The 13,721-nt window shown below is 34.5% G+C and overlaps 1 pseudogene; it reads right to left on the reverse strand.

Moving 5' to 3' along the window:
• Positions 1-10,497, reverse strand: part of LOC120177117 — a 46,350-nt pseudogene extending 35,853 nt beyond the window's left edge.
• Between the last annotated feature and the right edge of the window lie 3,224 nt (positions 10,498-13,721).

Consider the following 13,721-nt stretch of genomic DNA (forward strand, 5'->3'; position numbering starts at 1 on the left):
CTTGTATTCATAGAATTTTGCTTGTGCCCAGTTATGAATGCATGAATATACACGCATACCAGAAGCTACAAATAACATACCTCCACCACCACTCATGGTCTTCAGCAGCAAGTTGAAAATAAGTCAAAGCCACGGTAAAAAAGGCGGTGACAATCAAGAGAATGATAAACACAATAAACAGGATGTTGTATATGGTGTAGATTCTATGTCCCCACACACTGGCAAATTAGTAGTAAAGTTCAATATAGATAGCACTGAATGGCAAGAATCCTGCCATTGCCATCTGAGGAAGAGTTTTCCGGTACCAAGGCAATGGGGGGATCTCTAGGATATTTTGTGGTGCGACAAGGGGCTTGGAACTCCGCCTTGCTATTCTTTCCAGCAACACCTCCTAATATAAAGGAGATGTGACCAGAGCCCATATGAGAAAACACCACAATGGTTCCAAATGGCAATGCTGCAGTGGCTTTATAAGCAATTGCGACAGTGTTAGAAAGCAAAATGTGACAAAAAGAGGTCCACAAAACAAGCTTCCCGTCAGTAATAAGTTTCTCACCTGTCATGAAAAAGGGGTAGAAATAAACATTATAATTGACCAAAAAGATATTCACAAATTAGTCACCATTCTAAAATGAGGATAGCATGCTTTGGTAAGGTAAAGGCCAAAGTTACCCCACCCAAAGTTAGCATCTGCAGAATTCTGCTACATAAAAAATCTCATCATTGGGATAATGAACAACCTACTTACAACAAAATTTTAATGGTCTACACCCCAACTATTACAAACGTAAGTATTGAGACTATCTAATCTATTTATATTCATTCCTTTTAATTAGATACATACAATCTCCTTAATTGAACTCATAATTTCGTTCCCACTTCTTATGCTTCCTCGGTACAATCTTCTATTTCTTTCCTCCCATAGGGAATAGATTAAAGTGCACCAAGCAAGTTTCAAGATAGTAGTGAGGAGAGACTTACCTTTCCAAGCACCACCGGCCCAGTCTATCATGCTCATCCAAGGTAAAGTAAGGGTGCTTAACCGGAGAGATTCAAAACAACCTTCCATAAGGAAACTACCATAGAGCATTCACTAAATAGGTGGTCCCTAGTCTCCGTAGCTTCATTGCAGATTATGTAGGAACCATCGGTAACGATTCCCATTTTTCGGAGCTAGTTGAGAGTCTATCCAGGAGCGTCATCCATGTTATAATGCTATACTTGGGGATGTGTAGAGGAAACCATATCAATTTATGCCATGCGACTTTATCTCCTTTTACCCGTAGTTCTTTCCAGAAATCTTTTGTCTTCATAGCTCCTGTAGATAAAACAGGGATTGCAACTGCCCTTAGTTTAAGTAAAAGCCTGATACACCAGCTGGAATTTGCTATATCATCCACTAATAACGTAGCTTTTGATCCAAGCTACCCACAATGATCCCTCTCCCGCAAGGATGTTCCTGATGAGTTGTATCATACATGCTTTGTTCCATGTTTTAATATCTTTTAATCCGAGTCCTTCAGATTTCGCTACGCAGATTTTCTGTTAACTGACTCCGACTCCAGTGGCGGCTTTATCAGTACCTTTCCAGAAAAATCTAGAGCAAGTTGTTCAATCCTATTAACAATAGCCTGAGGTAGAAATAACTGCATGCACTAGAAGTTTGCAATACTAAAGAGAACAACTCTAATAAGTTCTAATCTGCCGACGTAGCTCAAGTGCTTTCCCGACCAGTGATGTAGCTCGGATTTGATCTTTTCAATAAGAGCGACACAGTCCTTTTCAGTGAGTTTCCTTGTGACTAAAGGAACCCCTAAGTATCTCACTGACAAAATATGCTCAAGATTTCTGAAATTGATTCCAGCAATTTAAAGTTTACATTTGGTAACATTAAGTTTAAGACCAGGCATTCCTTTACAGAAGATAAGTAGGTCATCTGCAAAAGAAAGGTGAGTGAGGCCAATCTTCTTACATTTTGGGTGGTATCCGAACAAGCCTTTAGTTGCCGGAACAATTGGAGGAATTGAATTAATGCAGCAATCGGGTTCACATTCTGGCAATGTCCAAGACGAACATCAAATTATCCAAAGTGAAATTGGGAAAGGAGTCTGCCTGGAATCAAAAGCCAAACAGTTCAACACTGTTGCAACTTGTAGTCCAACCAATTTGGACTTTTCATCTTTGAAAGGGGCCAAATACGTGGAATTTTCATGAAGGAGCCAATCAAGGTGTCAAATTAGCAGACCAACCAAGCGCACTAACCTTTTTAATAATTGAAAATTTTCAACCCACTATCGAACCGGTTGTTTCATCAACGTAAGGAGATAAAGTATCCGACCAATCAACCGCACCCACCGATTCAATTATTGAAAAAGAGCTACCCACTATCAAACCAGCTGTTCCAACCGTAGAAATAATTGCTGCCAACCACTCAATTCAAAAACGGGACAGAGGAAGGCCAGCTAAGTCAAAAGCAGCTTTCACTGGATCCAAAAACAAATTTGCTGTCTTTAAAATAATAGACGAAAATTCTCCAATAATAGAAGATCAAGATGGGAAAATTCGGTCGGCATCTCTAGCTGTAGCAGGTTTGGCTAATGTAGGTTATGCAATAGATAAGCTAGTATTTTAATATAACACTAACTCTTAGAAAGTTAGATAGATAAGGATAACTACTAAGTATTTTACTTCTAATAGAAAACTTACTCCTAACTTTTCCTATAAAAAGATGTATTTTCACCATTCACAATATATAATAAAAAGAATTCCTTTTCTTCTCCACTATGTTGTTTACTCTTTATCAACATGGTATCAGCTAGGTGATCGATCCTTCACCTAAATCTAGCCGATTTTTTTTTCTTTTTTACCCTAAATCTAGCCGTCGATCATGAATTCCACTTCTTCATTGGAGGTCACTTCGGAATTCCTCATTAATTCACCCCATTCTGATGTTTCTTCAGCCTCTATCACCTATCACCGATTGAATGGTGACAATTATATCCCTCACTCTCAAACTACTACTCGGCCAAAGAAGGGGAGACCTTGGTGTGACTATTGTAAGAAGGTTGGCCATATGCGGGATTCCTGTTGGAAATTACATGGCAAGCCTACTGATGGGAAGTCTTCTAAACAGCATCAACAACGTGATACTCAAGAAAACTGTGCTGTGAATACTGATTTACAAGGAAGTTCGTTTACTAAAAAACAAATGGAAGAGTTGCAGCAGTTTTTTAGTCAGTTAAACACTCATTTCCAATCAGTACCTGCAGGTAGAATTCCTTCTGCTACTTTGGATAATACATCCACCACTCCTACTTGGGTTGTGGATTCTGGTGCAAGTGATCATATGACAGGTGATCTTCGGCTCTTTCACACTTTTCATGCCGACTCGTCTATCTCTCATATTCGAACAGTTGATGGTTCTCTATCTGGTGTTGCTGGTCATGGGTCTATTCGAATAAATCAGGACATTTTGATATCTCATGTTCTTTATGTTCCCAATCTCATTTGCAATCTTATCTCCATTAGCAAGTTGTCTGCCGATTTATGTTGTATCACTAAATTTAACTCTGATTTTTGTGAATTTCAGGATTCTAGCTCGGGGAAAGTGATTGGCAGTGCTAGGCTTTGTGGGGGTCTTTACCTACTTCCAGCAACTTTATTTTCCCACCCATCAATTTCCTACCATGTTATACAACAATTTCCTTTACTTGAACCTTCAACCGATGTTATGTTATTGCATTTTCGTTTAGGACATCCCAATTTCTTTTATCTTGCAAAATTGTTTCCACATTTGTTTGTCAATAAGAGTCCAAAAATTTTTTCTTGTGATATTTGTCCACTTGCTAAACAAACTAGGAGTGTTTATCTACCTTCTTCATATAAACCGTCCAAACCATTTACCATGATCCATAGTGATATTTGGGGACCATCTCGGGTCGCATCTTTACATGGGTTTTGGTGGTTTATTTCATTTATTGATGATCACATTCGTACTACCTGGACCTTTCTCATGAAAACCAAATCTGAAGCTTGTGAAATATTTAAACGGTTCCATAAGATGGTTGAAACCCAATTTCAGTGTTCAATCCAAATGTTTCATTCTAACAATGGTAGTGAGTATTTTGCCAATGGTTTGAGTTCTTTCTTTCAGGAAACCGGGATTATTCATCTTACTTCGTGTGTCAATTCTCCTCAACAAAATAGAATTACTGAGCGAAAAAACATGCATCTTCTTGAGGTTACTCGGTCTCTACTTTTTTCCACAAATGTTCCTAACTATTTTTGGGGGGAAGCCCTTTTAACTGCCACTTATTTGATTAACCGTCTCCCTAGTAAACCGTTACAATTTAAGTGTCCGAGAGATGTTTTTCTTCAGTTTTTTCCCAATTTTAAACCGATGACTTCATTGTTACCCCTTAGAGTTTTTTGTTGTACTGTGTTTGTTCATAACAATGTTCCTTTCAGGTCCAAATTAGATCCTCGAGCATTTTGGTGTGTGTTTCTGGGTTATTCATCGACTCAAAAGGGCTTTCGGTGTTATTATCCTCGTACAAAGAAATTCTTTATTACTATGGACGTTTCTTTGAAAAAAACACATTTTTTTCCTTAAAACTGCTATTCAGGGGGAGTCATATAATGAATATCAGTTTATTGACTCACAACAATCGTCACTTGATTTGCAGCCAGCTCTTTTTGATCAACCAGCACCGTAAAACCAATTAAACCAGTCGAATAAGCCTACAAAATCGCTACAGCCAGACCAAACAACACTACCGAACCCACAAAATGTATCCTTGCCAAACCAGTCCACCGAAACACATTTACCTCGGCATGATCAACATATCACTTCGCCTCAAATACCTCAATCCGAGTTACAGATTTACAAGAGACGACAAAAACCAATTTCTAAATCAATCCCTGAACCTAATCCCGAGTCTCCCACACAGCATGGACACTGTCATGAACCGGAACCGAACGAGAATCCTTTGGAGAATGAAGAAGGTAATCAGAGTTATTCCACTGAATTAAATGCTTTAATTGATGATAATGACTTGTCGATTGCTCAAAGGAAGGAGTAAGAAAATGCAGAAATTATCCAATTGAGAGATTTGTTGCATATGGAAAGCTAACGCCTTGTTTTAAGAACTTTACAGCAAGTGTAGATAGCATTACTGTTCCAGAAACGGTAGAAGAAGCATTGAAAGATCCCAAGTGGAAAAAGGCAGTAGAAGAGGAATTAAAAGCACTGGAAAACAATACTTGGATTATAGTTGATCTTCCGAAAGATAAAAAACCAGTCGGCTGCAAATGGGTATTCACGGTAAAATACAAAGCTGATGGTAGCATTGAAAGATATAAGGCGAGATTAATGGCGAAAGGATTGAGTTGATTATAATGAAACGTTTGCTCCGGTAGCAAAACTAAACACTGTGAGAGTGTTACTGTCATTAGCAGTTAATGAGAATTGGGTGCTTCATCAGTTAGACATAAAAAACGCATTTCTAAACGAAAACTTGGAGGAGGAAGTATATATGCGAATTCCACTGGGTGTGAAGAGTAATACAGGAAAAGCATGTAGATTACTAAAGTCCTTGTATGGACTTAAGCAATCCCCAAGAGCCTGGTTTGACAGATTTACAAAGGTGATTATTCAAGATGGTTACAAGCAATGTCAATCAGATCACACTTTATTTGTCAAAACATCTTCAAACAACAAAAAGACAATTTTGATTGTCTATGTGGATGATATCATTCTAACAGGTGATGATTGTATGGAGATAGAAAGATTGAAAAAGCTACTGGCGAAGGAGTTCGAAACCAAAGACTTGGGAACTTTACGATATTTTTTAGGCATGGAGATTGCAAGGTCAAAAGAAGAAATAGTGATCAACCAAAGGAAATATATCCTTGATCTACTATCAGAAACTGGAATGAAGGGATGTAAGCCGGCTGAAACACCCATGGAAGCAAATTTGAAGCTAAGAAGAGAAGAATTGGGAAGTCCTGTGAACAAAGAACAGTATCAAAGGCTAGTAGGTAAACTAATTTATCTATCACTTACTAAACCTGATATTGCATTCCCTGTCAGTATATTGAGTCAATATACGAATGATCCAAGAGAACATTTAGAAGCTGTGAATAGAATTCTAAGATACTTGAAAATGACATCAAGACATGGATTAATTTTTAGAAAGAGTGATGATAGAACAGTAAGAATTTTTTCGGATTCAAGCTGGGCAGGTGAATTAACGGATAGAAGATCTACAACTGGTTATTGTTCATTTGTTTGGGTAAATCTGGTTACTTGGAGAAGTAAAAATAGGCAGTGGTTTCTCGAAGTAGTGCAGAAGTAGAATTTAGAGCAATGGCACTTGGAATTTGCGAAGGAATTTGGCTTCAAAGAATGTTAACTGAGCTGGGTTATGTGCCAACAAATGGTTTGAACTTCAAAGTGACAGTAAATCTGCAATAAGTATTGCAAAGAATCCAGTTCATCATGACCGAACGAAGCATGTGGAGATTGACAAACATTTCATCTCTGAAAAGGTGAATGGTGGAACGGTGAAGCTCAATTATATTTCAACGAAGAATCAGTTAGCATATATTCTCACCAAAGCACTTCCAAAAATTACCTTTGATGAGATTATATCCAAGTTGGGTCTTTTTCAACATTTACTCCCCAACTTGAGGGGGAGTGTAGGTTATGCAATAGATAAGTTAGTATTTTAATATAACACTAACTCTTAGAAAGTTAGATAGATAAGGATAACTACTAAATAGTTTACTTCTAATAGAAAACTTACTCCTAACTTTTCCTATAAAAAGATGTATTTTCACCATTTGCAATATATAATAAAAAGAGTTCCTTTTCTTCTCCACTATGTTGTTTACTCTTTATCAACAGCTAATGACCTCAAATCAAAAAAGAAAATTCACCTAGACAATGCAAAAAGTCCAACATGTTGTATGGGGGTACAATAAGCCATCATTCTCTATGATTATTAGCTTCTGGAATATCAGATGATTTAACAATCCTCTAAAACAAAGAAATTAGGATGAAGAGTCCAGAAATTGAAAAATTTGAATGGTTTAGGTCAATTCGCTTGAGCCTCCCTGTTGATCCAAACCAAAGTCATACAGTGATCAGATGGGCCAGGTGCAAGAAATTCCACAAATGAGTTATGGAAAGTATTTACCCATGTGGGATTAATAAGCACCCTATCAAGCTTCTTTGAAATAAAAGATTGTTGTTGCTTGTTGCTCCATCTGAATGAAAGACCAAAGAAAGTGGTCTTGGAGATGAAGATCATGAGTGACATCCTGGAAGTCCTTCATGTCTGGAGTTAATATTGGACCAGTGAGCTCGTAATCTGAATTTTCCTTCGAATGCAAGATAATGTTGTAGTCTCCTCCTAATATCCAAGGTAAAGAACCGAAATATGTTTCCAAGTCGCGTAGATGTTGCCAGAGTTGTCTTCTAGTTACACCATCATTACTGGCATAGATAGCTGTAATAATGAGGGGAACACTCTTAAAAGTGCATTTGATAGTAACTGATTGAGCAGCAGCTTGACAAAGGGAGATGTCTAAACCTTTTTCCAAAGGATCCAGATCCTCCCATTTGAAGCAAAGTCATAATTTGAACAGGTATACCATTCTGTAAATTTGGAATTAAATATTTCCGCTGAATTCTCTAATTTGACACGGGTCTTGAGTAAACAGAGAATGTCAACTTTATTTTAAATAGCCTTTTGCAGGACTTTTTCTTATTTTAGATGATTGTTAAATCCTCTGATATTCCAGAAGCTAATAATCATAGAAAAGGATGGCTCATTGCACCCCCCATTACATGTTGGACTTTTTGCATTGTCTAGGTGAATTTTCTTTTTTTGATTTGAGGTCATTAACCAAACCTGCTATAGCTAGAGATGCCGACCGAATTTTCCCATCTTGATATTCTATTATTGGAGGATTTTTGTCTATTATTTTAAGGACATCAAATCTGTTTTTGGATCTGGTGAAAGTTGCTTTTGACTTAGCTGGCCTTCCTCTGCCCCGTTTTTGAATTGAGTGGTTGGCAGCAATTATTTCCACGGTTAGAACAGCTGGTTCGATAGTAGGTAGCTCTTTTTCAATATTTGAATCGGTGGGTGCGGTTGATTGGTCGGATACTTTGTCTCCTTGCGATGATGAAACAACTGGTTCGGTAATGGGTTGAAAATTTTCAATTATTGAAACGGTTAGTGCGCTTGGTTGGTCTGCTAATTTGACACCTTGATTGACTCCTAATGACAATGAAAATTCTACGTAATTGGCCCCTTTCAAAGATGAAGAAAAGTCCATATTGGTTGGACTACACGTTGCAACAGTGTTGAACTATTCGACTTTCGATTCCAGGTGGTCTCCTATCCCAATTTCACTTTGGATAATTTGATGTTCGTCTTGGACATTCCCTTTTTTTTCATTTTAGAAAGAGGACAATATTTTGAAATATTCTAAACAGTCATATGGACATTCGATTGAAAAAGGGCAGTGTACTTTATGAGTTAAATGCCATTCATGTAGAGTTATGTTATTTAGGCTGTTATGTATTTATTACTATTTTGCTTATTTGGTAATTTTGTCTATTTAGGGTTTAGCTAATAATAAATATATAGCTTTTTTACATTTGTATTGGATTTTGGAAAATGAATGAGAAATTTTCACCCTTAATTCATTCCTTATGGTTTTCTCCCCTATTTCTTAAGTTTCCCGTTGAATTCTCCCTAATGGCTTACATCTTCTCAATATATGGAAAAAGGAAAAAGAAAACACACAAATAAACAAATATAGAACAGAAACAATTTAGTAGGTTTGACCAACATAGACAATTCATATGTAGTCAATAGGATGAAGATTACCATAAACCAGAAAAGGATTCTTGAAAATCTAAAATCTCAATCACATCTCTAAACTACTAAAAAATTATAGATTGGGAATCAGGAAGAGAGACGAGAATTACATACCCAGTTTTTTCCTTCTAGTTGACAATAGAAAGAGGATGCGGTGTATCCAGCAATTCCAGATGTAAGGGCATAAATGACAACCAGAGCAGTGAACAAAGCTCCTCGATTATATGGATAAAATACCCCAACTAGAGCAAGGATAAAAATGAAAATTGTACTGGAAATGACTTAAATAAGTCAGTCACCAACTCATAAGCAATAACCCAAAAGACTAAACATTAAATAGAAGACCAAAACTCACAGAGTAAAAAGCTGGGTGCCAGAACCAAGAGCTGCTGCCAATAAAGACTTATGCTTTGGAAACCTGAACACATCCCCATGAATGTACTTCCACCCAGTCTCCTCCTCATCTGCTGATTCCTCATCATGTGCATACCTATTAAACAAGAAACAAAACCATGTAATTTGAATTAATGAATGCGGATTTTCATGCATTTAAACGGAGGAAAATTGATTCTTACTTAATGAAATCATTCTTAAGGACTCGCATTAGAATGGTGGCAAGGAAACCAGTCAATAAAAGAACGGTAACACATGAATTAATGATTGAAAACCAGTGGATCTCCAAATGGTGTGGCAAGGAAGATGACATCGAGTACTTTTCCATCCGTTTCTCAAAAGGAGTGTCTGTTTCCTTCCATTTAACAGTATACATGAAATCCACGTCGATCGGTTCATCACCAGTTAGATCGACAATAGCGTTGGGATCAGATTGAACATTAATCTCGATAACACGATTCTTATTGTAAAGGATCTCAAATACGAGATGCTTAAAGAGATAATACTTGTAGTTTCTAGGATCCGCCTGTCCTTCCTTATCAACTTTGCCAAAGAAGCCCCAGATCGGAAGGTCGTCGTAGTACATTTGGAAATAATAGTCCTGAGAAACGGCGGTTCTGAATTTGGCAATTTCTTCCTTTGTGAGTTTCTTTTTGCAAGCAATTTCGGCATCTTTCTCACTCAAGAAGTCGATTTTGTAAGGGGCGTCCACAAGCCGATCGCCATTCAACACTTCTCCCAAAGCTTCCTTCTTCTCCTTCACGGGAGCTGCATAGCATTATATCAATTCAACTTAAACTCTCAAAAAGGAAAAAAGAAGACTAAAAAAAGAAAAACAATTAAACGAACCCGAGGAGCAGAATGGAAAATCAAAGTAACGGTATGTCTCACTGTTAATCAAAGAAAAACATTACGTTAGGGAAAATATAAATTGGGAAATTAAGAGGTAAAAGGGAAAGAAGAGAAAACCTGGGATTGTGGAAGGGACCGACTTTATTAGCGTAGAGAGGAACTTCATCTCCAGCTTTGTAACGATGATTAGAGGCACTGGATCTAACCGGGGCTACGCAGCATAGGCTCGCAAGAGCCAAGGCAATCAAACAAGCCCTTATTCTCTCCATTTCTCCCTCTCTGCAAAAACTTTGAGAAAAGGAAACCTACTTTGTTTATCTTCAAAAGAGTAGACCAAGTCCTAAGCAAAAGACATGAGGTGAGGTGAGGTGAGGTGAGGTGATAATGAGTGTACAACCAGTTTCCTAGAAAGAGAAATTGTGTCGGTGATATATTTTGTTTTATTATAATATATAGATCTTATGTTTATTTTGACATTGAAATTATAAGAGACGAAGAAGTATCTCAATAATCATTTATCCAATGAAAAACTTATTATAAAAAATTCTCAATCTATACCTTTTTTTTTATTTTGGTACTTAAAAATTTCTCAGTAAATTTAGATATTTAGTATTTTTAATATTATTATTTAAATATTTATATTATAACAACGGTTAAAAATCAGTCAATTTCTTTAAACTTTTAAAAGTAAAATTCATAATTTTTTTAAAAAATCAACATTTTTAATTATTACAAATAAATTTTAACAATCTTTGACTCACCAGTAGAATATCTGTCAATTACTCATTCACCGATTAAGATGAATGTATGTTGAAATTTAGAGATTCGTTTGGTTCTAGAAAATATTTTTTTATTTTTTGTTTTTGTTTTCAAAAACTATATTTTCATTTTAATGTATTTGAAAATTAGAAAACTCGTTTGGTTAATATAAACGAAAATTTGAATCCAAAAATAAAATAATAAAAATGTATTTGATATCTAACTTCCATAAATGAACAATTAATTTTTAAAAATTAAAGTAAACTATAATTATTAAAAAAATTATTACATGAATTTAACATGTGAGTTATATAAATAAATAATAATAAAATTGATGAGAAATTTCATAACATAAAATTTATTTTAGTTTACAATAAGAATATATTATTATTGTATATTACATATCAATTAAATTTTAAAATACATAAAATATTGTTATAAGTAAGAGAATACAAAAATGTCATTAAAATAAAAATATTTTTAATGATAATTGAGACCCTCAAACTTTTGAGAAAAATAATTAGTGTAGCCCCCGAACATTGTTTGGATTGAAACACATTAATTTAACCCTTTGAAGAATGGAATCAAACGTTGACTGTCACGACATTTACATGACAGTTCATAAATTTGCATTGCAATCTAGAATATTAATGTGACAGTTTAAAATATTGTTTTGACAGTACACGTTGAACGTTAATGTGGTAGATAGACTTAATTGATTTTTTAGCTAAGTTTGATGGTGTAATTGATTTTTAGAAAGTTTGAGAACTTATTTATTTTTAGAAAACTATTTAAAATCAAAATATAAAAATATAAACAATTATTAAGATATTCAATACATTAAATATAAAAATACTATAAAAATCAATCTAAGGACTAAATTGAGTGTAAAAACGTTTAATGACCATATTCATTTTTGTAAAAGTTTGAGAGTTTTAGATATCATTATGTCAAAAAAAATTATTGTTAGTTTTTCAAATTTTCAGAATAATTTTAATTAAAATACATTCTGAAAATATCTTTTTATGTTTTCATATTTTTTTTTTGTTTTCATTTTCTCGAAATCATTTTTCAATTTTACAATCAAACATGTTTATTCAACGTTTTCTATTTTCTAAGAAAATGAAAATAACATTTATTTTCTAAAATCAAACGGACCCTTAAGATTTTTATTTAGAAATTTGAGCTTAAAGATTTTAGGAGTTTAAAGCTACACTCATATTTCCTTATTTTTCAAATTTTCAGAATAATTTTAATGAAAATACTGAAAACATCTTTTTATGTTTTCATCTTCTTGTTTATTTTTGTTTTCATTTTCTAGAAATCATTTTCTAATTTTACAATCAAACATGTTTATTCAACGTTTTCTATTTTCTAAGAAAATGAAAATAACCTTTATTTTATAAAATCAAACGGACACTTAAGATTTTTATTTAGAAATTTGAGCTTAAAGATTTTAGGAGTTTAAAGCTACAATTAACGGTAGAAGATTGGTGGATAAGAGACAACGGGTAGTTTACTGATAGGTGAAGGCGACAACAACGGTGACCAACTAAGATGTAGGATGATTGCTTTGAGATTAAGAATTTGATATTTTTTTATATTTTAAAAATATTTTAAGTTCTTAAAGTAATAATATTTAAAAAAAACTAAAATTTATAAACATATCATGTGTCGCATTTTGTGTGATTGATAGAATTTTTTAATGTCTATCATGATCGAGATACCTAAATGAGTAAAGCGATATAATTTAAGTATTTTTATATTAACTTTTAAAAAAATATGATGTTAAAAATACTTAAAAGTTTTAATTAGTTATTATAATTTTTATTTTTTTAATATTTTAAATTTGAAAAAAAAAACTCTATAAAAACCTTAATCAATCGATGGTTAGTAGTTTGAGATGATGTATCAAATTTATGTGGCATTAAACTATGTCTTATTGATGGGATTATTGAAGAGGCTTAATGGACAACCGAAAAAGTGCAAAGGGTTTAATTGATAGAACTGAATTTAGGGAGTAAGGAGAACAAAAAGATAAGACAATTTGGCACAAGGATTAAAGTGGTTCGACTAATCAACCAAGTCTACATCCATTACCTTAGCTCCTCACTAAGGATTTTCTAACAAATTCACTAATTTGTTCTTTCTTTTTCAAGGATAAAGAGATAATCTTTACAACTCTCTATCTTTTCAAATTGGCTAAGATAGAACCAAAACTCTTTACAAAAGGAAAAAGAATGTAAACAAATAAAACCTCTAAACAAGGAAGATGTTTATAAAATTTAGCTCACAAGAACAAAATATTTACAAGAGAATTGGAATAAAGAGTGAAAAGCTCTTCTCTTGTGTTTGATTGCCTGGATAGGTGTTTTAACCCTTCTTCTTCAAGTGTCTTGAACTTGTATTTATATGTTGGAATGTTGTTGTGGTTGTTTCTAGCCGCTGGGGATCAAATTTCGTGCAAAATAAAGATGCCCAGAACAGAGGGTATCGGTACTACCTTTGTTATGTTTAAATCAACTAGACGTTACTAGTCGTTGGGGCATGATGGTATCGATACTATGCCTATGGTATCAATACTAATATAAAGAGTAGTATCGATACCCCTTTGGGTATCAGTACCATTTTTGCATTCTGGAATTTGAGCAAAGCTAGTAGTATCGATACTACCAAGTGCATATAGATACTTCCCTTACCTTTGGTATCAGTACCATATGAACAGTATCGGTACTTGTTCAATTGGTATCGATATTGTAAGAACAATATCGGTACTACTTGACCAGAAAAACGTTTTGTGCTCAATTCCAAGCTTTTAAGGAC

The sequence above is a fragment of the Hibiscus syriacus genome, unplaced genomic scaffold (assembly GCF_006381635.1).
Source record: "Hibiscus syriacus cultivar Baekdansim isolate YM2019G1 unplaced genomic scaffold, ASM638163v2 tig00112281_pilon, whole genome shotgun sequence".
NCBI lineage: Eukaryota > Viridiplantae > Streptophyta > Magnoliopsida > Malvales > Malvaceae > Hibiscus > Hibiscus syriacus.